This window comes from Engystomops pustulosus, chromosome 2 (genome assembly GCF_040894005.1).
Source record: "Engystomops pustulosus chromosome 2, aEngPut4.maternal, whole genome shotgun sequence".
Taxonomy (NCBI): Eukaryota; Metazoa; Chordata; class Amphibia; order Anura; family Leptodactylidae; genus Engystomops; species Engystomops pustulosus.
Genome location: NC_092412.1, coordinates 7,122,889 through 7,149,474, shown reverse-complemented (window position 1 = coordinate 7,149,474; position 26,586 = coordinate 7,122,889). Strand labels below are relative to the sequence as shown.

Below are 26,586 nucleotides of genomic sequence, written 5' to 3'. Positions count from 1 at the left end.
GAGCGGGGGAGAACGGAGAGGGAGCGGGGAAGAGCGGAGAGGGAGCGGGGGAGAGCGGAGAGGGAGCGGGGGAGAGCGGAGAGGGAGCGGGGGGGGGGGGCGACAGAGGGATCGGAGAGGGAGTTGAGCGGAGAGGAGAGGGAGCGGACAGGGCGCAGAGCGGAAAGGAGATGGAGCAAAGCGGAGAGGGAGCCGTGCGGAGAGGGAGCCGAGCGGAGAGGAGAGGGAACGGAGAGGAGAGGGAGCCGAGCGGAGAGGGAGCCGAGCGGAGAGGAGAGGGAACGGAGAGGAGAGGGAGCCGAGCGGAGAGGGAGCCGAGCGGAGAGGAGATGGAGTGGAGAGGGAGCCGAGCTGAGAGGAAGCCGAGGGGGTATGCCCGGAGCGGACAGGTGGCGCTGCACTTTTGACAGGGGGATGTGTGCGGCGGGAAAGAGAATGCGCCACCCGGCATGGAGGGAGGTCTGTCAGCCTGGGCAGCGGCATAGGCATCAGCATGGCGGGCAGACGGAAGCACAAGCGAGCGGGCGTGCACACAACGCCGCCCCCTTGTCCAGCAGGTGGCGCGCCGCCTGAGGCGAGAGTCTCAACTCGCCTCATGGCAGGTGCGCCCCTGTCTGTAGCCCCTCCCCCGCCTTCTGCTCCCCAGACACTATCTACACCACAGGGAAGCTGTGAAGCCTTAGTGTTCACACAGCACAAAGCTTCATGTAACTATTCCACTTCTGGTTCTACTAATTATTATATACTCCTCCATGTGATGAAAGATGCCATGCTAGCGCTATATATTCCTGCATGTACAGACTGTGCAGAAATCCGGGGATTCACTTCTCGAAATCTCCTTGGATTTGCCGAATTATTTTAGTTACCTCTGTGTTACTTCTTACTGAAGTCAGTTCATGAAAGAACACAGAGCATCATGGGAAGTGAGGGCTTATAACTGCTATTCCCACAACACATTGTAGTTTATATTAGTATAATTTTGCTGATTGGTCAGTCTTTTTTTGTGGTAAAAATTCAATAATTTATGAAAAATGAGAAAAAAAATAAAACAATTTTCTAACTTTCAAATGTTCTATTTTTTAGACAAAAAGTCATACCACAATTTTTTTTCTGTAGAAAACTTTTGCCATCTGTCTATTTGCATAATTTTACGTTCGCTTATTTTTTGACGAATTTTAGAATGGTGGTCACTGTCACCGGCCAATGGCAGTGATCGACATTGCAGGACCAATCAAATCACAGGACTCCGTAAAGCAGGAAGCACATTTCCTACCACAGCACAACCTTGAGAAGCAGCTGGGAGAGTACCCAGCCAGGGCATGTGCTAATCCTGGTTGGGACCAAATTCGAGCAAATCAAATTTATGAAGTAGCTAGTAAGTGTTCTCACTAGAGATGAGCGAGCACTAAAATGCTCGGGTACTCGTTATTCGAGACGAACTTTTCCCGATACTCGAGTGCTCGTTTCAAATAACGAGCCCCATTGAAGTCAATGGGAGACTCGAGCATTTTTCAAGGGGACCAAGGCTCTGCACAGGGAAGCTTGGCCAAACACCTGGGAACCTCAGAAAAGGATGGAAACACCACGGAAATGGACAGGAAACAGCAGGGGCAGCATGCATGGATGCCTCTGAGGCTGCTTAATCGCACCATTATGCCAAAATTATGGGCAGCAGCATGGCCATGACAGAGTGACCGAATGAGGCTAGATAGCATCTAAAACATGCAATAATTGACCCTGACACTATAGGGGACGGCATGCAGAGGCAGCAGTGGCAGGCTAGAGAGTGTCATGGCGACATACCCCAAATGGACTCAGGCTTCAAACCAATTTAAAAAATTCCTTTTGTCGAGAAGACGTGTAGCACTGTACGTATCAGTATTTGGCCTGGTTATGGCGGCAGAGAGTAACCAAAGTAGGTGAGCAAGAAGCGCTGAAATGATTTCCTAAGTGAACAAAAGGTTATATGGTCGATAACACAGTATGGCCGCAACAGAGTGACCAAGTTCCATAACGTATCTGGTGAAACACCCGAAAAATGAGCCTGGCACAGCTCATTTGCTTGTGGAGGCAGCTATGGAGACGACATGTGGAGGCAGCTATGGAGACAACGTGTGGTGGCAGCTATTGAGACAACGTGTGTAGGCTGCTATGGAGACGACGTGTGGAGGCTGCTATGGAGACGACATGTGGAGGCAGCCATCAAGACGACGTGGAGGCAGCTATCAATACGACGTGTGGAGGCTGCTATGGAGACGTGTGGAGGCATGTGGGGTGGGGGGCGTGCACTCAGTCATACAGCTTTGCATCCATAGTCAAAATGAGTGACCCATATAAAACACCAGAAATTCACAGCAGGCAAAACACCCGAAAATGTAGCCTGACACAGCTCATTTGCTAAGGGGACAACATGTGGAGGCAGCTATGGAGACGACTTTTGGAGGCAGCTATGGAGACGACATGTGGAGGCAGCTATGGAGACGACATGTGGAGGCAGCTATGGAGACGACGTGTGGAGGCTGCTATGGAGACGGAGTGTGGAGGCTGCTATGGAGACGGCGTGTGGAGGCTGCTATGGAGACGGCGTGTGGAGGCTGCTATGGAGACGGAGTGTGGAGAATGCTATGGAGACGGTGTCTGGAGGCTGCTATGGAGACGACGTGTGGAGGCAGCTATGGAGACGACATGTGGAGGCATGTGGGGGGGGGGACGCACACTCAGTCATACAGCTTTGCATCCATTGTCAAAAGGAGTGACCCATATACTGTAAAACACCAGAAAATCACAGCCGGTAAAACACCAGAAAATGTAGCCTGACACAGCTAATTGCTAAGGGGACGACGTGTGGAGGCAACTATCGAGACGACGTGTAGAGGCAGTGGGGACGGTTATGGCAACCGAGGTGAACGTGGGAGGTGAGAAAAGAGGAGTGAAAAGATAGATTTTAGAGGTAAAAGGTTATAGTAGTAAATTAAAGTTGCTGCAGTTAAAACAATGTTGGTTGGAACTTGGGATGGGAGATGGCGGTCTGCTGCCAGGCGAGCTTTCACCTGTCCAAGCCCCTGCCTCTCGGCTCCTTCCCACCCAAAATGCACCTGGGGGTCCGAAGCGTTTACTTCATCTACAAATAATGGAATAGCATAGCGGTTCTATTTTTTTTTGGAAATGGTTCCATGATTAAGAGCGACAGTATGGGGCATCCATATTGTGCCGCTATGATTGAAACTTCAGCTCTCCAGCATGGCGACGACAGATGGGCCGAGTTCCATTACGTATCTGGTGAAACACCCGAAAATTCTGCCTGACGCAGCTTGTTTGCTAAGGGGACGATGTATGGAGGGAGCCTGGTTATGGCGGGGGAGGGGAACGTAAAGAGATGCGCAAGTAGCGCTGAAATAATATCCTTCATAGATAAAACTTTGGCTGTATATTTTGTGGATAACACAGCGTGGTGGCGACAAAGTTAACAAGTTTGATGTGGAAGCCATTAAAACAACCCAAAATTTCGCCGGACACAGCTCATTTGCTAAGAGGACGACGTGTGGAGGCAGCTACGGAGACGACTTTTGGAGAAAGCTATAGAAACTAAAAGTGGAGGCAGCTATAGCTAGAGCCAGTTGACCCTGGCAAAAAATATCCAGTTGCCTCTGCTTTAGTGTACAAAGAGGAGGAGAAGGAGGAGAATGAGGAGGAGGAGTGCATACATGAGAATTATTCAGGTTGAGCTGCTTTCACCTGGTGGAGAATGGAAATCATGAGAAATCCAGGCTTTATTCATCTTGATAAGAGTCAGCCTGTCAGTCGACAGGCTTGTACACTTATCGGTGAAGATGCCACCAGCTGCACTGAAAACCCGCTCTGACAACACGCTAGCGGCAGAGCAGGCAAGAACCTCCAAGGCGTACAGCGCCAGTTGGGGCCAGATGTCCAGTAGTTGTAGGGAGCTGTGTGATCATTTAAGACGATGGTATCGTCAGCTACATACTCCCTCACCATATTACTGTAAAGATCACCCTTACTCTGCCGAGACTGTGACAGTGTCTTGCTGGGGTGACATAAAACTGGCAAAGGCCTTGAAAAGCGTACCCCTGCCTGTGCTGGACAAGCTGCCTGCTCGCCTACTCTCCCTCGCTACTTGTCCTGCAGAAGTACGCCCTCTGCCGCTAGCGGTGTCAGATGGGAAAGATTGTTTCAGCTTGTGCACCAGGGCCTGCTGGTATTCATGCATTCTCGCACTCCTTTCCTCTACAGGGATGAGAGTGGAAAGATTTTGCTTGTAGCGTGGGTCCAGGAGAGTGAATACCCAGTAATCGGTGCTGGAAAAAATTCTTTGAACGCGAGGGTTACAGGATAGACAGCCTAGCATGAAATCTGCCATATGCGCCAAAGTCCCAACGCGCAGGAATTCACTCCCCCCACTGGCCTGACTCTCCATTTCCTCCTCCTCCTCCAACTCCTCTTCTTCTGCCCATACACGCTGAACAGTTAAGGACTGAGCAATGGTCCCCTCTTCTGTCTCGCCAACATTCCTCTTCCTCCTCCAATACATTCTGAGAAACAGACCTGAGGGTGCTTTGGCTATCAACAAGGGAATCTTCTTCCCCTGTCTCTTGTGACGAGCGCAAAACTTCCGACTTCATGCTGACCAGAGAGTTTTTCAACAGGCCAAGCACCGGGATGGTGAGGCTGATGATGGCGGCATCGCCACTGACCATCTGTGTTGACTCCTCAAAGTTACTCAGCACCTGACAGATATCAGACATCCACGTCCACTCCTCATTGTAGACTTGAGGAAGCTGACTGACCTGAGTAGCAGTTCTGGTGGAAGTTGACATTTGGCAGTTTACAATCGCTCTGCGCTGCTGGTAAACTCTGGATAACATGGTTAATGTGGAATTCCATCTTGTGGGCACGTCGCACAACAGTCAGTGAGCGGGCAGTTGGAGGCAGCGCTGCTCTGAGAGTGGCAGCCTCTGTGGTCGACTTTCTGAAATGCGCACAGATGCGGCGCACCTTCGTGAGCAAATCAGACATATTGGGGTATGTCTTGAGGAACCGCTGAACTATTAGATTGAACAAATGGGCCAGGCATGGCACATGTGTCAGTCTGCCAAGTTGCAGAGCCGCCACCAGGTTACGGCTGTTGTCACACACAACCATGCCTGGCTTCAGGTTCAGCGGTGCCAGCCACAGATCGGTCTGCGGCGTGATTCCCTGTAATAGCTCTTGGGCGGTGTGCCTTTTATTGCCTAGGCTCAGCAGTTTGAGCACCGCTCGCTGTCGCTTAGCGACAGCACTGCTGCTGCGCCTAGAGCTACCGACGGATGGGGCCATGCCCACAGATGGAAATTCAGAGGAGGAGGTGGACCCCGAGTCCAGGGGATTGTAGGAGAACTCATCCCAATGTAGTAGGTCAGCCCAGTTGTCTTGATGGGCTGAGACAAAGTGGTGGAGGTAGCAGCCCAAAGTCTGTGTCACCCTCTCTACTTGCCTATTCGACTGAGGCAGAAGAAAAATCCTGGCCTGCAGCTGGTTACACAAGGAACACCAGAATTTGGACACAAAGTGGACTCCTCGATTGGACATGATGTGTAGCGGAAGACCATGCAGCTGGAAGATATGTTTATAGAACAAACTGACAAGCCGTGGGGAAGATGGAAGACCTGGAAGGGAAACAAAATGGGACATTTTGCAAAACCGGTCCATCAACACTTAGATGGCAGTAGTGGCAGAGGAGACAGGCAGATAGGCGACAAAATCCATTGCCACGTGGGACCCCGGACGACTGGGTATTGGCAACGGAAGTAACAGTCCAGCTGGTTTGAGACGAGAGACTTTGTTGCGGGCACAGGAGGGGGAGGATCCCACAAACTCCCGGACCTCTTTGACCAGGTCTAGCCACCAGGAGTAGCGGGAGTGCGTTTCACCCCAGGGTGCCCAGCCACACGAGAAAAATGCCCCCAAGACAAAATCCTCTTCCAGAGAGCAGGTCTAACACATGTCTTGCCGGGAGGTAGCTGCCCAAGATCCACCGGAGCTGCAATAACAAGCTGGTCAGGAGAAATTATGTGACGAGGAACCAATTCTTCTCCAACAACATCCGGCATCATCCTTGACATTCTTGTCCGCCGGACGAAAATGAATCAGCAGGTCAAAGCGGGAGAAGAACAATGACCACTGGGCTTGCCTGGAATTCTGGCGCTGGGCTGTCTGGTGGTACAGCAAGTTCTTGTGGTCAGTGTACACACTAACGGGATGCAGAGCACCTTCCAGAAGATACTGCCAATCTTCCAGACCAAGTTTGATGGCCAACAGCTCTTTGTCTCCAATCGAATAATTTCTTTCAGCTGGAGAAAAGGTCTTGGAAAGGAGGCTGCATGTGGAAGTTTGGCCTTTGGGCCATTTTTGGGTAAGCACCGCTCCAGCTCCTACGGAGGACGCATCCACCTCAAGATGAAAAGTTTTGTTTGTTTTTAAAGACTTTATTTTTCATTTTTAAAAATACAAACGGTGCACAAATTCAAACATCCGCCTTAGGAAAGTACAAGGTACAGTCGTGGCAATTTAGGCTATCAGTGTGAAAATATCAATGTGAGACAATTGCATCAGCCAGTGAGGCAACAGGCTAGAGGTAGTTGCCTTACAGGAGGCACCCCCTACCCAAGGCGGGAAACACACATTCATCCAACCATTCACACCTCATACAGACGGAGCTATTCCTCCCCCCCCTCCTGAAGTAGTCTGGGCTGTGTAGGTGAGTTTGTACATTGGAAGTTCCATATTTATCAGAGAGATCTATTTGGCTAACGTGGGGAGCTTAGGAGGAGCAAAATAACCTTCCTGCCATAGAACATTGGCAATCTGAACAAAACCCTCTCAAATTTATTTAAATGTCCCCCACTAGACCGAGAAGACACACCCGAGGGGAGCAGACACCGGGAAGACCCAGACGCTCAATAATGTAGGAATGAATGTCCATGCAATAATCCTGAATGGATGGGCATTCCCAAACCATGTGGAAGAAGGTACCCGTACCCTCCCCGCACCTAGAACACACATCTGAGGGGATTCTACGCATCTGACGCAAGCACAATGGGGTCAAGTACACTCGGTGTAACCACTTTACTTGTATCAACTGTTCTCGGGCACTAATAACTGTTGAGCGCCAGTTATGTGTAATTTCTTTAAGATGATGGTACTCTAAATCAGGCATATCTCTTTGCCAAACATGAAAGCTTTTCACCACGGGAGGGGGCTGGGAATCCATCAGTTGCTTATAGAAGGTGGATGTGGGTTTTTCAAGGTCTTTAGTTCTAGCAATTGCCTCCATTGGACTGTGCTCAAGCTTTAGATCCTCCCTCCAAAATTGGACCCCCAGTGCATGGCGCAATTGCAAATATCTATAGAAGGCCATTGAAGCTAAATTAAATTCTTGGCTAAGGGATGCAAAAGTTCTGAGAGACCCATTCTGGGACAAGTGAGTTAAATATTTAATCACCTTATGTGCTCAAAATTCAAAGTCTGGAATAGATTTCATCTTGGGTAAAAAGGGGTTACACCACAAGGGAGTAACTGGAGACCAGGCCCTAGAGTCATCCCCCCGATAATCTACTATTCTGTTCCATATTGTCCCGGTTGCCACTTTATTTGAAGTATAGTAATGCCCATGGACCTTTCCTCCCCTGTAAACAAAGTTGGTCGGTGCTTCATACGAGCCCATAAGTGCCCCTTTAGGACTACAGCTTGGTTGTTGGAATCTGCCTTTATCCACCACATTGCATATGTCAATTGTACTGCCTGGTAGTAATTCTGTATATGGTGTAAAGCCAACCCTCCTCTATCCGTCGGGGCCTTCAGGGTTTCCCTTGCAATTCTCGTGGACCATTCCCCCATAGAAATGGGGTTAGGAGCTTATCAGGACCATCTTAAAAATATTAACTCTACCGACTAGAGACAGATTCTCCCATGCTTTAAGCCAGATAAACAAATTGATCAACCACCATCAGACCTGAGGCCTGTGAAATTAAATGCAGGTCAAATTCATCCACCATAAGGAGAAGTGGTTTGTGCCAGTTAACCTTTAGCCATGAACCCCCCCCCCCCAAACTCATCCACCACTGACAATAAGTCTGGGTCGGCCAGGTAGACCAGCAGATCATCTGCATAGAGAGACAATTTTTCAGTAATGCCAGCAATACTCCACCCCTCAATTGCTGTGCTACTATTTATCAGGGCAGACAGAGGCTCCAGCACCAGTGCAAAAAGCAATGGAGAAAGTGGGCAACCTTGCCTAGTCCCCCTCCCCAGCCGGAAATATTCAGAGAGGTACCCTTTAACCCACACTCGTGCTCTAGGCCTGTAATAGAGGAGCCGGAGCCACTTGACAAACCCAAGTGGAAACCCCAGTCTATCAAGCACCTCTCTCATGAAATCCCACTCAACTGCGTCAAATGCTTTTTTATTATCTAGGGAGGCAATAACCCTCTGTCCTCTATTATCGCAAGGTATCTGAAGGTTGGTAAATAGTCTCCCCAGGTTAATATATATTTCCCAGGCATAAAGCCAGACTGATCTACAGAGACAACGGATAGTATGACTGCCCTTATGTGTATCGCTAGCACTTTAGCCAGTATCTTTGCATCTAGGTTTAGGCCGGTATGAGCTGCACATGTAAGGAGGTTTACTCTGTTTGTGTATGACCACTATGGTGGCTTCATAGAAAGAATCGGGCAGTTCAGACACTTCCCAAGCCTATCTAAAGGTCACAAGCAGTCTGAGGAGCCGTCCTTCTTCGTGACAAAGAAGAAACCTGCGGCAGCCAGAGAGGAGGACTTGCGTTGAGAGGTAAGTCCACGGTAGCAGGAGCGGGGCTGGGGCAGCGGAGAGGAGCACGGGTGCACCCAGGATCCGTGGTATGGATCGCGGGGGTGCACGTGACACTCTCCCAGCCCGCCACAAACCCTGGGTTTCCCCGAGAGGATTCAGTGAGTAGGATATCATACAGTTGGGATAGCACGTGTGCAGGAGGGCCTCTAGGACAGTATGGGATGCCTCAAATCTAGAATCGAAGTCACGCAAGCTGGAGTTTCGCAAGCTGTCCCAGGTGGGCATCTCCGCTCACGTACGGATCTGCTTCTTTCTCCAAGCATAGGAATCTCCTCATCCCAATTCCTGGGGGAAAAGCTGGGTTGTTAAATAAGGGGGTAAGAGGGCCCTTCAGTCTGCCCAGGGAGTCCCGGGAAACCAATCTGTCCCACTCATGAAAGAAATATAGGGAGAAGAGAGAGTGTGTGAACCCCTAGGCTGTTTGGCCGGCTGCAGCCAGGGCTCTAAGGACACCCACTGTTTGGATACAATGTGATGATGCCAGTTGGGTGCATGAGCACGGTATCTCAGTGATATAGTTTGGGGTCCGGGAGGCCCACCTCCCCTGCAGATTTAGGTCTGGCCAGAGTAGCATAGCTGATCCGACTTGTCCTACTAGCAAAGGCTAGTGAAGAAGGAGACAAGAGGGTGGATTGGTAGTGTTTGGTATAGGTATAGGAATAGGGGCACTACTTCCGTTTTGAGAACGTTAATCCATCCGAACCATGACAGGTTGCTATTACGGTATCTGACCAGGTCCCCTATCGTACAGTCTAGAAGAGTCTTGTAGTTAAGGTTGGAAAGTTGGAAAGAGGTCTGCCGGGATATCTAACCCTAAGTAACAAATATGTGATCTCTGCCATTTGAAGGGGAATTGGGATGCTAGGTGGGATGCCTCCACCTCGGGGAGGGAATGCATCTGGGAGGGGGCTATAGGGGGTCTGGGGTTTGAGCAGTCCGAGTGTGGGTCCATTATAAAGTTGAAGTCTCCCCCAAGTACAATTACCCTCTCTGCAAAGTCCTGCAGTTTGGCCAGGATTGAACGGCAGGCCACAATCTGCCCTTTGTTAGGGAGGTAGAGGGCGACTCGGGTAATCAGGTGCCCCCACTGCCTCACTTTAAGACCTCCCTCAGGACCAATTTTAGTATCCAGTACATCATGTGCCAACCTCCTGTGGATCGCAATAGATACTCCTCTGGATTTGGTTGCTGGATTTGTGCTGTGAAACCAGGATGTGTAGTATCTGTCTCGTAGCTTCGGGATGTGGTCAGTTCGGAAGTGGGCCTTCAGTTTATGAATTTGATACAATATCTGGTTACGTTTCTGGGGAACATTCAGTCCCCTCACATTAACAGAATAGCACGTTATGGGAGCCATTGGGGAAACAGGTAACACTGAGGACATGTGAGGAAAGCGAGGATTGAACAGACACTAAAGACAAGGCAACAATTGAACACACACAATGGTCGGGTACTATGTACATCCTAACGGTGAAAAATATTGTGGGGTCAAGGACTAGGAAGGTCTAACCACCTCTGACTCTGACCAGAAAAGTCAGAAGCACCCCAATGGGAAGCGGGCATGCTACGAAGGGGGCTCCCCTCCAGTCCCTCCCCCACTCCCACCCTAGATTAAAGGCAAAACCTGAGTAAGTAATGTAAATCGTAGGCATCGGAACAAAAGCAACACACTTGGCTGACATCACGGACAAAACCTTGGAAAAGAATGAGCAGGTAATTAAAGAATTAACAGCTTATTAAACAGAGCACCCATGTTTTGGGCACTAGAGGTCCCTGTAACAGAATTTTGCGGACTGGTGAGGCAGGTTTTAACATGAGGGTTTATGTACCCGGGGAGGTGGTGGGGGTTATAATGCCTCCAGGGGGAGTATACAGGGCCATCACGAAACCTCTTAACCAGCTGCCTGCAAGTCGTGGGCCTTGCTCTGGGGGGCCACCCCCTCTGCCTCGGCGGTTCCTATTGCGGCTGCGTTGTCCTCTCTGTGGTTGTGGTGGCAAGTCCCACCTCTTCGACTTCGGTAAAGCCCCCAGAGCCAAGAAGTTATCCGGATGGCAAATAGTAAATGTCCTGCCCGCCTGAAGGACTTTCTGTGTTTCTGCTGGGTGAGGTGGAAGAGGTCCGGGAGGAGTTGAATAGGGTGAGTCAAATGGGCCTCTCTCCTTTACTGCCCTCATAATGTTATCTTTCAGTTGACATCAGTGCACCCTGCAAATTACATTTCTGGGTCTCTCGTCATCATGTGGCTTTGGGCCCAGGGACCTGTGTTCCAGGTCGTGTTCAAAGGGCGTGTCGGGGGGCACCTACAGTGTCTCATTAAACAGTTGTCGGAGGCAAGAGTCCAGGCGGCAGGTTTTGACGGACTCAGGGAGACCTCGTACCCTTATGTTGTTCCTCCTCCCCAGGTTCTCAGTCAATGATATCAGCCAGGTGTTGAAGTTGCACAGATCGCGTAGCCAGGAGGTTCCGCTGTGGATACCTGCTCCTCGATGACCTGAACCTCAGAACGCAATGTAGCTAGTTCCTTTTGTCATATAAAGTGCTTCCAGTGCGGGATAGAAGTCCCTCAAGGAGATGGGGTAGCAGGCTACTCACATTTGCCACCCTGTGTGCAGCCAGGGCTGAGGTGCCTTCTCCGGGTGTCCCTGGAAAGTTCTGGGCGCTGTGCCACCTGCTCCCAAGATGGCATCTGGTCTCCTGTGTGAGGGACTGTCCCCACATGCCCGGGGGAGCCAGAGGCGGCGCCTGTGGCTGCACGCCCTGAGTTCACATTCTGGCTGCTGCGCAGCAGCTGCCCCTGGCTGTAAGGCCGCAGTGGCAATCTTGGCTGTTCCGATGTCTACCAAGCATTTGTGGTGCGGTGAGTTATGGGACCAGAGCTGGAGCGCAAAGCGAACACGTCCTCACTGCTGCATAGCCAGGCCATGCCCCCATGTTGCTACATTACAACCCCTTTGCGCACCTGGACGTAATAGTACGACCCTGAGGGAAGATAATTCCCGCCCCGGGACATTCTATAGTGTCCTGCTCCTGGCACCGACTCCTGAACTGAGCCAGCACCAGAAGCAGCGGCTGTCAGCTGTATATTACAGAGCTGACTCCAATCGCGAGTATTAACCCTTTACACACTGCGGTTAAGCATGACTGCATGGTGTAAGGGTCTTCCCCCTATGGATCGAATCCCCACTGCCTCTTTCCGAGGTATCCGTTCCACTTCTGAGCAGCCCTGAGGTCCGCCGAGTGCCCTGTGGCAGGTAAACTGTCTGCACATGAATTAGTATTTTAGAGCAATGTATTGGACTTGAACCAGCGATAAGAGCATTACTGGTTCAAGTTAAAGTTTGGATAAGTAAAAACTGTTCAAAAAAATAAAACAGTTAAATAGTTAAAACATTAAAATAAAAGCTGCAAAAATGTCACTTTCCCATACAAACACTCAACTCCTTAGTGATCGGGCATTTTTAGAAAATTTTCGTTTGGGCCGATTTAAGGGCCGTAACTTTTTTTTTACAGTGTTTTTTTGTGGGACACATAGAGCTAGTTAAAAAGGTAATAAAAGTTGAAACATTTTTTTTCAATTTTATTTCAGGTTAAATGTGGAAAAACGGCTTTATTTGTAATTTATAGTACTTTTTTTAAAAATTTTCAAATTAAATGAAAATTAACATTATTAATGAATTCCCCTTTTTGTTTCGATCATTTTCATATATAATATGTATAGTCTCAGGCAAAAGGGGCGACTATGGCGATGCTTTTTGTAGTGTAGCATTATTTCGTAGGGAAATGTCATTGTACCGTATATACTCGTGTATAAGCCGAGTTTTTCAGCACAAAAATTGTGCTGAAAAACGTCCCCTCGGCTTATACACAAGTCAATATCCAGCTATAAAGAGTAAAAAATACTTAAAAAATAATAAACTTATATACTCACCCTCCAGTGGCCCCGATGTGCAGCGCTGCTCCCCCGATGTCGGCGCGGCTCGTCTTCAGGTTTCCGCGCCTGTCTTCTTTCTTCTGCAGGGCGCCGCCATTGCTCTCTCCCGGCCGGCGCCTAGTATGACGCGCCGCTGCTGACGTCATACTAGGCGCCTCCCAGGGGAAAGACATGGCGGCGCCCAGCAGAAGAAAGAAGACGGGCGCGGAAGCCTGAAGACGAGCCGAGCCGACCCGACATCGTGGGAGCAGCGCTGCACATCGGGCCACCGGAGGGTGAGTGTATACTACAGGGGGAAGGCTGTATACTACTGGGGGCAAGCTGTATACTACAGTGGGGAAGGCTGTATACTACAGGGGGAAGGCTGTATACTACTGGGGGCAAGTTGTATACTACTGGGGGCAGGCTGTATACTACAGGGGGCAAGCTGTATACTACAGGGGGCAGGCTGTATACTACAGGGGGCAGGCTGTATACTACTGGGGGCAAACTGTATACTACAGGGGGAAGGCTGTATACTACTGGGGGCAGGCTGTATACTACTGGGGGCAGGTTGTATACTACTGGGGGCAGGCTGTATACTACAGGGGGCAGGCTGTATACTACTGGGGGCAGGCTGTATACTACTGGGGGCAGGCTGTATACTACAGGGGGCAGTGCTGTATACTACTGGGGGCAGTGCTGTATACTACTGGGGGCAGGCTGTATACTACTGGGGGCAAGCTGGGTTGGCTGTATACTATAGGGGGCTGGTTGGCTATATACTGGGGGGGGGGGGGGTCTTTGACCAATGCATTTCCCACCCTCGGCTTATACTCGAGTCAATAGTTTTTCCCAGTTTTTGGTGGTAAAATTAGGGGTCTCAGCTTAAACTCGGGTCGGCTTATACTCGAGTATATACGGTAATCGTATGAATATTTATTTATAATTTTTTGTGTGTGTGTTTCTACTTTATATGTTCCCCGATGAGGTCATAAAATACCCCTGGAGGAGATTTTCACTTTTTATTTATTTTAGTTTTCCCTTGTAGCTGAGGCATCAATAAGAGGGAAGATGACCCCCTGTAACTGGGGATTCAGATCAGAGCCTAAAGTCAGCGGGCGGTCCGAGTTAATAAAGTATGAAAAACACAAATACAGAAAGCACCCTCCCAGGATTCGGGATAAGTGGACCCCCTGGACCACTGCGGGAGATGGTACTAGCCAACACCTGGGACCGGAGTCTAAGTGGCACCTGGTCTTCACTAGAGCCCGTCGCTAAGCGGGATGGTCTTGCTGCGGCAGGAAGCCGAGGTTAAGGTACCTTAGCAGAAGACAGTCTCGAGTTCAGGTTCAGGCACAGGGTAAGGACCAAGAATCACACGCCACGCAGGCCCAAAGCCGTGCCCCCTCCCAGGGTCTACACGCCCCCCCGCGCCGTACGTAACGCGCCACACAGACCCCCCCGCGCTGTATGCTACACAGACCCCCCCGCCCTGTACGCTACACGCTACACAGACCCCCCCGCCCTGTACGCTACACGCTACACAGACCCCCCCGCCCTGTACGCTACACGCTACACAGACCCCCCCGCCCTGTACGCTACACAGACCCCCCCGCCCTGTACGCTACACAGACCCCCCCGCCCTGTACGCTACACGCTACACAGACCCCCCCGCCTTGTACGCTACACGCTACACAGACCCCCCCGCCCTGTACGCTACACAGACCCCCCCGCCCTGTACGCAACACAGACCCCCCCGCCCTGTACGCAACACAGACCCCCCCGCCCTGTACGCTACACAGACCCCCCCGCCCTGTACGCTACACAGACCCCCCCGCCCTGTACGCTACACAGACCCCCCCGCCCTGTACGCTACACAGACCCCCCCGCCCTGTACGCTACACGCTACACAGACCCCGCCCTGTACATTACACGCTACACAGACCCCCGCCCTGTACATTACACGCTACACAGACCCCGCCCTGTACATTACACAGACCCCCGCCCTGTACATTACACACTACACAGACGCCGCCCTGTACATTACACACACCACAGACCCCGCCCTGTACATTACACGCTACACAGACCCCGCCCTGTATATTACACGCTACACAGACCCCGCCCTGTACATTACACGCTACACAGACCCCCGCCCTGTACATTACACACTACACAGACCCCCTCCCTGTACATTACACGCTACACAGACCCCCGCCCTGTACATTACACGCTACACAGACCCCGCCCTGTATACTACACGCTACACAGACCTCCGTACATTACACAGACCCCCACCCTGTACATTACACGCTACACAGACCCCCCAGCCCTGTACATTACACACTACACAGACCCCGCCCTGTACATTAGACGCTACACAGACCCTACCCTGTACATTACACGCTACACAGACCCCCGCCCTGTACATTACACGCTACACAGACCCCCGCCCTGTACATTACACGCTACACAGACCCCCGCCCTGTACATTACACACTACACAGACCCCCGCCCTGTACATTACACACTACACAGACCCCGCCCTGTACATTACACGCTACACAGACCCCGCCCTGTACATTACACGCTACACAGACCCCGCCCTGTACATTACACGCTACACAGACCTTGCCCTGCACATTACACACTACACAGACCCCCGCCCTGTACATTACACACTACACAGACCCCGCCCTGTACATTACACACTACACAGACCCCCGCCCTGTACATTACACGCTACACAGACCCCCGCCCTGTACATTACACGCTACACAGACCCCGCCCTGTACATTACACACTACACAGACCCCGCCCTGTACATTACACGCTACACAGACCCCGCCCTGTACATTACACGCTACACAGACCCCCGCCCTGTACATTACACGCTACACAGACCCCGCCCTGTATATTACACGCTACACAGACCTCCGTACATTACACAGACCCCCACCCTGTACATTACACGCTACACAGACCCCCCAGCCCTGTACATTACACACTACACAGACCCCGCCCTGTACATTACACGCTACACAGACCCCGCGCTGTACATTACACACTACACAGACCCCGCCCTGTACATTACACGCTACACAGACCCCCCAGCCCTGTACATTACACGCTACACAGACCCCGCCCTGTACATTACACGCTACACAGACCCCCCAGCCCTGTACATTACAGGCTACACAGACCCCGCCCTGTACATTACAAGCTACACAGACCCCCCAGCCCTGTACATTACAGGCTACACAGACCCCGCCCTGTACATTACACGCTACACAGACCCCCCAGCCCTGTACATTACACGCTACACAGACCCCCCAGCCCTGTACATTACACGCTACACAGACCCCCCAGCCCTGTACATTACACGCTACACAGACCCCCCAGCCCTGTACATTACACGCTACACAGACCCCCCAGCCCTGTACATTACACGCTACACAGACCCCCGCCCTGTACATTACACGCTACACAGACCCCCGCCCTGTACATTACACGCTACACAGACCCCCGCCCTGTACATTACACTCTACACAGACCCCCCAGCCCTGTACATTACACGCTACACAGACCCCCGCCCTGTACATTACACGCTACACAGACCCCCGCCCTGTACATTACACGCTACACAGACCCCCGCCCTGTACATTACACGCTACACAGACCCCCGCCCTGTACATTACACGCTACACAGACCCCCGCCCTGTACATTACACAATACACAGACCCCCTTCCTGTACATTACACTCTACACAGAGCCCGCCATGTACATTACACGCTACACAGACCCCCGCCCTGTACATTACACGCTACACAGACCCCGCCCTGTACATTACACGCTACACAGACCCCCGCCCTGTACATTACAAGCTACACAGACCCCGCGCTGTACATTACACACTACACAGACCCCGCGCTGTACATTACACAGACCCCCGCCCTGTACATTACACGCTACACAGACCCCCCCGCCCTGTACATTACACGCTACACAGACCCCCCCCGCCCTGTACATTACACGCTACACATACCCCCGCCCTGTACATTACACGCTACACAGACCCCCGCCCTGTACATTACAAGCTACACAGACCCCGCCCTGTACATTACAAGCTACACAGACCCCGCCCTGTACATTACACACTACACAGACCCCGCCCTGTACATTACACACTACACAGACCCCGCCCTGTACATTACACGCTACACAGACCCCGCCCTGTACATTACACGCTACACAGACCCCGCCCTGTACATTACACACTACACAGACCCCGCCCTGTACATTACACGCCACACAGACCCCCCCGCCCTGTACATTACACACTACACAGACCCCGCCCTGTACATTACACGCTACACAGACCCCACCCTGTACATTACACGCTACACAGACCCCCGCCCTGTACATTACACAGACCCCCGCACTGTACATTACACGCTACACAGACCCCGCCCTGTACATTACACGCTACACAGACCCCGCCCTGTACATTACACAGACCCCCGCACTGTACATTACACGCTACACAGACCCCCGCGCTGTACATTACACGCTACACAGACCCCGCCCTGTACATTACACGCTACACAGACCCCCCCCCTGTACATTACACGCTACACAGACCCCGCCCTGTACATTACACACTACACAGACCCCCACCCTGTACATTACACACTACACAGACCCCCGCCCTGTACATTACACGCTACACAGACCCCGCGCTGTACATTACACGCTACACAGACCCCCGCCCTGTACATTACACACTACACAGACCCCCGCCCTGTACATTACACACTACACAGACCCCGCGCTGTACATTACACAGAGCCCCCCCCCCGCCCTGTACATTACACACAGGATGAATTAGTTGTAGAGAGACTTCCTGCTCTCATAAGCAGCGCCCCGCCTACACTGATCACATGATCTATGACATCATCACAGGTCCTTTATCCACCACTTCTCCTCTATACATCCTGCCGTTGTCCCGCCCCTCAGTGACATCACACTCTTAGGGTCACATGACTAGTGGATAGTAAGCAGGAGACAGAGGGCTGGGGACACAGGAAGAGAAGGATAGAGGGCTAGGGCCACAGGAAGAGAAGGATAGAGTGCTGGAGCCACAGGAAGAGAAGGACAGAGGGCAGGGGCCACAGGAAGAGAAGGACAGAGGGCTGGGGCAACAGGAGAAGAAGGACAGAGGGCTGGGGCCACAGGAAGAGAAGGATAGAGGGCTAGGGCCACAGGAAGAGAAGGATAGAGGGCTGGAGCCACAGGAAGAGAAGGACAGAGGGCAGGGGCCACAGGAAGAGAAGGATAGAGGGCAGGGGCCACAGGAAGAGAAGGATAGAGGGCAGGGGCCACAGGAAGAGAAGGATAGAGGGCAGGGGCCACAGGAAGAGAAGGACAGAGGGCAGGGGCCACAGGAAAAGAAGGATAGAGGGCAGGGGCCACAGGAAAAGAAGGATAGAGGGCAGGGGCCACAGGAAGAGAAGGATAGAGGGCAGGGGCCACAGGAAGAGAAGGACAGAGGGCCGGGGCCACAGGAAGAGAAGGATAGAGGGCAGGGGCCACAGGAAAAGAAGGATAGAGGGCAGGGGCCACAGGAAGAGAAGGATAGAGGGCAGGGGCCACAGGAAGAGAAGGATAGAGGGCAGGGGCCACAGGAAGAGAAGGATAGAGGGCAGGGGCCACAGGAAGAGAAGGATAGAGGGCAGGGGCCACAGGAAGAGAAGGATAGAGGGCAGGGGCCACAGGAAGAGAAGGATAGAGGGCAGGGGCCACAGGAAGAGAAGGATAGAGGGCTGGGGCCACAGAAAGAGAAGGATAGAGGGCTGGGGCCACAGGAAGAGAAGGACAGAGGGCGGGGGCCACAGGAAGAGAAGGACAGAGGGCGGGGGCCACAGGAAGAGAAGGACAGAGGGCCGGGGCCACAGGAAGAGAAGAACAGAGGGCCGGGGCCACAGGAAGAGAAGGACAGAGGGCCGGGGCCACAGGAAGAGAAGGACAGAGGGCCGGGGCCACAGGAAGAGAAGGACAGAGGGCCGGGGCCACAGGAAGAGAAGGACAGAGGGCCGGGCCACAGGAAGAGAAGGACAGAGGGCCGGGGCCACAGGAAGAGAAGGACAGAGGGCCGGGGCCACAGGAAGAGAAGGACAGAGGGCCGGGGCCACAGGAAGAGAAGGACAGAGGGCGGGGGCCACAGGAAGAGAAGGACAGAGGGCGGGGGCCGCCGGAAGAGAAGGACATAGGGCCGGGGCCTCAGAAAAAGAAGGATAGGGGGCCGGAGGAGAGGAGGAGGCTCGGGGACCGGAGGTTACAGGTAGGAGGCCACGGGAGGAGGGAGGGAGGAGGACGACAACGACAACACATGAGGAGAAGGCTGGAGGACAGGAGGCCACAATATTAGGGGGATAGAGAATAGGGGCCACACCATGTGAGGAGGTGTATTACAAAGAGTGACAGGTTCTTTGGATTTCATGTTGAAGAATAAGAAAAATGACACAGTCAACAATATTTAAAAGGTTTATTGCAATACGAACGTAAATATCAAAAGATTATACTCACAGCACTGTCAGCTTTCATCGATGAGCTCCGGCACACAAAATCTTCACGGGCGTCACCAAACTATGAGCGAACGTGTGAGTACACATGTGTTTCTCATCATCCTTCTAATGGTAGAGTTTCCCATGAAAGTGGGAGGTAGACGCGCCCCAGGAGGTAGGTGCATCCCAGGAGATAGACGCGCCCCAAGAGATAGACGCGCCCCAAGAGATCGACGCGCCCCAAGAGATAGACGCGCCCCAGGAGATAGACGCGCCCCAGGAGGCAGGTGCATCCCAGGAGATAGATGCGCCCCAGGAGGCAGGTGCATCCCAGGAGATAGACGCGCCCCAAGAGATAGATGCGCCCCAGGAGGTAGGTGCATCCCAGGAGATAGACGCACCCCAGGAGGTAGGTGCATCCCAGGAGATAGACGCGCCCCAGGAGATAGGTGCATCCCAGGAGATAGACGCGCCCCAGGAGATAGACGCGCCCCAGGAGGTAGGTGCATCCCAGGAGGTAGGTGCATCCCAGGAGATAGACGCGCCCCAGGAGATAGGTGCATCCCAGGAGATAGACGCGCCCCAGGAGATAGACGCATTCCAGGAGATAGACGCGCCCCAGGAGATAGACGCGCCCCAGGAGATAGACGCGCCCCAGGAGATAGACGCATCCCAGGAGGTAGACGTGTCCCAGGAGATAGACGCGCCCCAAGAGATAGACGCGCCCCAGGAGATTGACGCGTCCCAGGAGATAGACGCGCCCCAGGAGGTAGACGCGCCCCAGGAGATTGACGCGTCCCAGGAGATAGACGCGCCCCAGGAGGTAGACGCGCCCCAGGAGGTAGACGCGACCCAGGAGGTAGACGCGCCCCAGGAGATAGACGCGTCCCAGGAGGTAGACGCATCCCGGAATATGCCAAACTTAACAGATTGTTACATGTGGATACGCTTTGTAGATTTGGCTCCATCCATAGTTGAAATAAAGTTACATGAATGGTCTTTTATTATTTCAAGAGCAGCCATGTTGTATCTTCGACTCTATTTCGGTGTCCCATTACAGGAGGGGAGGGGGTAGGAGTACAGATAGTATTGCGTGTAAGTTTGGGGAGATAAAAACTCTACAAACATGTCCTGTCACCTGAAAACTATTCTGCCCTACAAAAGCTCAATGGCTCCTCCCCTTCCGCGCTTTGCCATGTGCCCAGACAGCGGGTTACACCCACATGTGGGGGGTCCGCCATGTGCCTGGACAGCGGGTTACATCCACATGTGGGGCGTCCGCCATGTGCCCAGACAGCTGGTTACATCCACATGTGGGGGGTCCGCCATGTGCCCAGACAGCTGGTTACATCCACATTTGGGGGGTCCGCCATGTGCCCAGACAGCGGGTTACATCCACATGTGGGGCGTCCGCCATGTGCCCAGACAGCTGGTTACATCCACATGTGGGGGGTCCGCCATGTGCCCAGACAGCGGTTTACATCCACATGTGGTGGGTCCGCCATGTGCCCAGACAGCGGGTTACATCCACATGTGGGGGGGTCCGCCATGTGCCCAGACAGCGGGTTACTTCCACATGTGGGGGGTCCGCCATGTGACCAGACAGCAGGTTACATCCACATATGGGGGGTCCGCCATGTGCCCTGACAGCGGGTTACATCCACATGTGGGGGGTCCGCCATGTGTCCAGACAGCGGGTTACATCCACATGTGGTGGGTCCGCCATGTGCCCAGACAGCGGGTTACATCCACATGTGGGGGGGTCCGCCATGTGCCCAGACAGCGGGTTACTTCCACATGTGGGGGGTCCGCCATGTGACCAGACAGCAGGTTACATCCACATATGGGGGGTCCGCCATGTGCCCTGACCTCGGGTTACATCCACATGTGGGGGGTCCGCCATGTGCCCAGACAGGGGGTTACACCCACATGTGGGGGGGTCCGCCATGTGCCCAGACAGCAGGTTACATCCACATGTGGGGGTCCGCCATGTGCCCAGACAGCAGGTTACAACCACATATGGGGGGTCCGCCATGTGCCCTGACAGCGGGTTACATCCACATGTGGGGGGTCCGCCATGTGCCCAGACAGGGGGTTACACCCACATGTTGGGGGTCCGCCATGTGCCCAGACAGCGGGTTACATCCACATGTGGGGGGTCCGCCATGTGCCCAGACAGCGGGTTACATCCACATGTGGGGGGGGGGTCCGCCATGTGCCCAGACAGCAGGTTACATCCACATGTGGGGGTCCGCCATGTGCCCAGACAGGGGGTTACATCCATATGTGGGGGGGTCCGCCATGTGCCCTGACAGCGGGTTACATCCACATGTTGGGGGTCCTCCATGTGCCCAAACAGCGGGTTACATCCACATGTGGGGGGTCCTCCATGTGCCCAAACAGCGGGTTACATCCACATGTGGGGCGTCGTCTTACTCGGAAGAAACTGCACAATATATTCTTAGATGCATTTTCTACTTTTATTCGGTTTATGTGGCTAAATGTTGTGGCTAAATGGATGGATTTTTCTTAAACTGTTTACCAAATTCGCCTTTTTTTCATAAATAAATGCTGAATATATCAATCAAAATTTCCCACTAACTGGAAGTACAAGGGGCCACAAGTGTTTGCACCAGTTTTCTGTCTGATTTTGCGGAGAAGAACATGTGATCTGCTTGTACCTGTATCTTTAGAAGTGTTTGTGCCAGTATTATGCTGGGGTGCACTGTGTCCGCCGCACCACAAAATTCTACAACTACACAACTACAGGGACGTTGCGGTGCAGAGTGGGACCGCGCGCCACATTTATTACTTGTACTGCACAGAATTGTGTCGCACGCTCTATGATAAAGGTGAACCAAAAAATAATGATGATGCGGCTTCCTGAGCAGTGCAGGGGCGCCACGTTCATGAAGAGCCTGCACCAGTATTCAATAATCCTCCGCACCCTGCACATCCAGGACGCAAACGGCACATGTCACTAAAAACAAACTCAGAAAAACTTAAAACTTAAAAAAGTTAAAGCCACTAAAGTTATTACCGGATAAAGTGACACCGGCTGGTCTTCATAAATAGGCCGTGGTCATCAAGGCACAAATGAGCTTGGTCACTAAGGGGTTAAAGGGTTAACATTCTTTCTATGTTTTTTTTATAGTTCAAGAGCTGCAGTTTTGGGGGAATTTCTGAAATTTAGACATTACAAAGCAAATTACTTACGACACTTCTAAGAACCTAATAAGATAAGGATAGAACCTGCTCATTAAAGGGGTTTTCCCACAAGACAAGTTAGGCACTCGGCGATTCCCGTCATCTCCATACAGATTAATGGAGCAGAACGGTCATGCGCGGCTGTCTGCTCCATTACTCTCATTTTTTTTTAATTGAAAGAGCCTTTATTCACAGATGCACCGTAAAACTTACAGACAGTGTGTGCCATGACGCAGCAGACAATACAAAGCACACAATAAATTAAGATACACTCCTAGCACCTATCCTAACACCATGGCACAATAAGTGCTACTCTAGCATTCTAGCTCAGGCAAGCAAAAAGCACACATTTTTCAATCAATGCAACTACCTGCAACAGGATACAGATGGGAGGGGGAGAGGGAAAAGGGGAAGGGGGTAAGTTGTCACAGGACATGTTGGACCACACGGTGTCCATGGTGCTGGTGGTCAGCCCCGGAACTCACTCCACTATATCCTTGGCTCTGATGAGTTTGTGGATAGTTTTGGGCTTCCACAGATCCGGCTTCAGTCCCTCCAGATGTTGATCCCTCATAAATTTCACCGCCCTGGCATAGTACCAGGGAGGATCCCAGTTGTAAGGGAAGGAGCTGTTCCACTGGTCGCCACCAAGCCTCAGTGGAAGAAGGAAAAAGCGGGACATGGACTTTCCGGCAGACTCCCTTGGTGTTCGCAGAGTTCTTCTGACTATGTCACAGACAAAAGAAATCCAAAGCAAAGTGGTGATGCCCTTACCCCTCTTGCGGGGCTCCTTGTACATGACTGACCTTTTGACTCTGTCCATCTTGAACCCCAAACAAACTTAAACACAGTCCTGGTAATGGCCTTGTTGACTTTGGTCATGGGCGGCCATGTCTATGCCGTGTAGTGTAGCACAAGGCAGCACCTCGTTACGCAGGACCAATGCTTTCCCCATGAGGGTAAGCTGTCTGAGGGCCCACAGTCCAATCCTTTGGTTTACCTGCTCCATCTGAAGTTTTTCTGGCTCACACGTCTAGGCGAGCTCCATCACCGAACGCTGGTCAGCGCAGAAGGCGGTCACGTCGTCCATGTAGAGGGAGCACTTGACCTCGGCGTGTCCTGGTCCCGGTGAGGTGATCCCTCTGATCTCTCCTCTCTGCCGGATTCATTCTGCGAACAGCTCAATAACAAAAACAAAGAGAAGAGGTGAAAGAGGACAGCCTTGTCTAACCCCTGAAAGGACAGGAAAGGGGTTTGTCTTCCAGCCGATCACCAACAGCGTGCTGAAAATATCAGAATACATCAGGATAACATAGGTACAAAACATTTTCCCCAAACCAAGCTTGTGCAGTACTTTACCCATGAATTCATGCGATACTTGGTCGAAGGCCTTCTCCAGATCAAGGCTGACCTGGGCTGCGCGGATGTGGCGGCTTCTGATGTAATGCACCATGTCTCTCATTAAGGCTAAACTGTCTGCCATCCTGCGGCCTGGGATGCTGCAGGTCTGGTCCGGGTGGATGATCTTCCCTATGACGACCTTCAGTCTGTTTGCTAGGACCTTTGCCAGGATCTTGTAGTACACGTTAAGGAGAGCCAATTCTTCAGGTCACAACTCTCTCCGTTCCGCTTGTACAGAATCGTGTTCCATTATTCTCATGGAGCGACGAGGAGTCGGTCGGACCCCTTGTTTTCGCGATCTGTGGGGGTCTCAGCAAGTTAGGCCCTATCACCAGGACTTGTTTTCAGCTTAAAGAATTTTCCCACAAAGACAAGTGTTGGTGATAAGGGGTTAAGGAGGACCTGTCACCTGACTAATCTATCTAGGATGAAGGCTCCGTAGCCCTACCCCAGGAGTAGCAATGTTAAATTGCTAGCTTTATCAGAACATACCGATTAGCTAGGAAACACTGCAGGACATGGCTCTCAGAACGCCGGACCAAGCTTAAAGCGGTCTGGCATATTCATGTGGGGGTGGTCCGAGGAGGTGGTGACTGCTGTGAGAGAGGCAGTCGCGGGGAGAAGCTAAGGAAATGGGAGCCCCTCGGACCGACGACCATAAGCTTGGTCTGGCATTCTGAGGGCCATGTACTACAGTGTTTCCTAGCTTATCGTATGTTCAGATAAAGATAGCAATTTAACACTGCTACACCTGGGGAAGGGCTAGGGAGCTGCTTACTTGAGTAAGTGCTCCTAGATAGATTATATTCGGGTTGACAGGTCCTCTTTAAGTTTCAGGAAGAGAAAGTACATGATGTTGGAGACAGCAGAGAGACAGTCACTGGTGTTCTGGAGTAAGGCAGGGGTGATGTTATGTGCAGAAGTATATAGCTGGGTGTCATCAGCGGAGAGATGATACTGGAAAGCAAATCTGCTGATGGTCTGTCCGATGGCAGCAGTATAGAGGGAGAAGAGAAGAGGACCTAGGACTGCGCCCTGAGGAACCTGACACTGAGAGGAAGAGGAGGAGAGAGAGGTCCAGAGAAGGAGACAGTGAGAGTGCGGTCAGAGAGAATGCAGTGTCCTTCAGGCCAATGGATCGAAGCCCCTCAGGAGGACCCGGTGGTCCAGAGCATCAAAAGCTGCCGAGAGGTCCGGAAGAATGAGGAGCAGATTTTAGGGGACCAAGAAAGTAATCCGAGAGATAGCAGGTTATAGAGAATAGACAAGGTGTTCCAGGAGTTTGGGGATGAAAGGGAGATTAGAAACTGGTCAGTAGTTAGTAGCACTGGATGGGTCCAGGGAAGGTTTCTAGTAATGGGCTGACAGCACCGTGGTTCAGGGAAGAGGGGACAACACCAGAGGAGAGAAGGCGGTTTTAGATGTTAGTGAGGAGAGAAGTGACTGCTGGGGAGAGGGACTACATGAGATGTGAGGGGATGGGGTCACTGATGCTATAGAGACACCGAGGGCAGAGGCTGTTATCCTCCTCTATATCACTCTCCATGATGGAGGAATCTGGGAGGTGACCTGTCCTGGAGAGACCTCCCCCTCATACCAGTGCCCTCCTACACTGATCACATGATCTATGACATCATCACAGGTCCTTCATCCACCAGTCCTCCTATGCACATATACACCCTGCCGCTGCCCGTACAGGGACCTCACACTCCCAGGGTCACATGACTAGGGGATAGAGTGGAGGAGATAAGAGGTAAGTGATCAGAGGAGGTGGCCGGGAGATATGGGACAGGGACTACGGATTAGATTGCAGTAATCCGGGATGTGTAGTGCGTTACCGGTGTCTGATGTGCACCACCGGCCTCTGTACATGGAGAGAGACCCAGCAGTGACCGGTGATGAAGCTGTGTAGGTGAGATATGATGTTACGTGGTCAGAAACATTACACCTAGATGCTGATATAGGATTATACTATATGTAATATACTGGCTACTAGATCATTTCATAATTTGTTTTTTTCACATTTCTTGTAAATAAGAGAATGATCAGAGACCCAGTGAGGATGGAGACAGACAGCAACTACATATCTGCCAGGATCCTGGAGCTCACCCTGGAGATGATCTCCTTGATAACCGGAGAGGTGAGAGTCTCCCAGGACATGGCTCTTATCTCTAGGAATAACAGCGGGAAATGACTGGAGAGGTGAAGGATTCTTAGGATCTATGTAGTGATCAGTGTCTCCCCATACACAGGATTACACAGTAGTGAAGAAGTCGTCTGGTGAGTGTGTGACCCCCCGTGTGTCAGGAGGATGGACCCAGAGCCCCATCACCGAGCCTCCACCTCATTCACTGATACATGAGCAGAAGATCCTAGAACTTACCTCCAGGATCACTGAGCTGCTGAGCGGAGAGGTGAGCGCTGCCGGGAATGCTGGGACATTGTACAATAACACAAGGGAGGTGTCTGGGTGATGACTGTGTCATTGTGGGTGTCAGGTTCCTATAAGGTGTCAGGACGTCACTGTCTATTTCTCCATGGAGGAGTGGGAGTATATAGAAGGACACAAGGACCAGTACAAGGACATCATGATGGAGGACCACCAGCCCCTCAC

The 26,586-nt window shown here is 52.1% G+C and overlaps 3 protein-coding genes across 3 annotated transcripts in view; 1 reads left to right on the top strand and 2 right to left on the bottom strand.

The window, feature by feature from the left end:
* The window catches only part of LOC140119779 (uncharacterized), a 654,457-nt gene that overhangs the window by 404,900 nt on the left and 222,971 nt on the right, over nucleotides 1-26,586 (bottom strand). The window lies entirely within an intron of this gene.
* The window catches only part of LOC140119822 (uncharacterized), a 661,039-nt gene that overhangs the window by 492,261 nt on the left and 142,192 nt on the right, over nucleotides 1-26,586 (bottom strand). The window lies entirely within an intron of this gene.
* Nucleotides 1-26,586, top strand: part of LOC140119781 (uncharacterized) — a 69,223-nt gene that overhangs the window by 13,765 nt on the left and 28,872 nt on the right. The window lies entirely within an intron of this gene.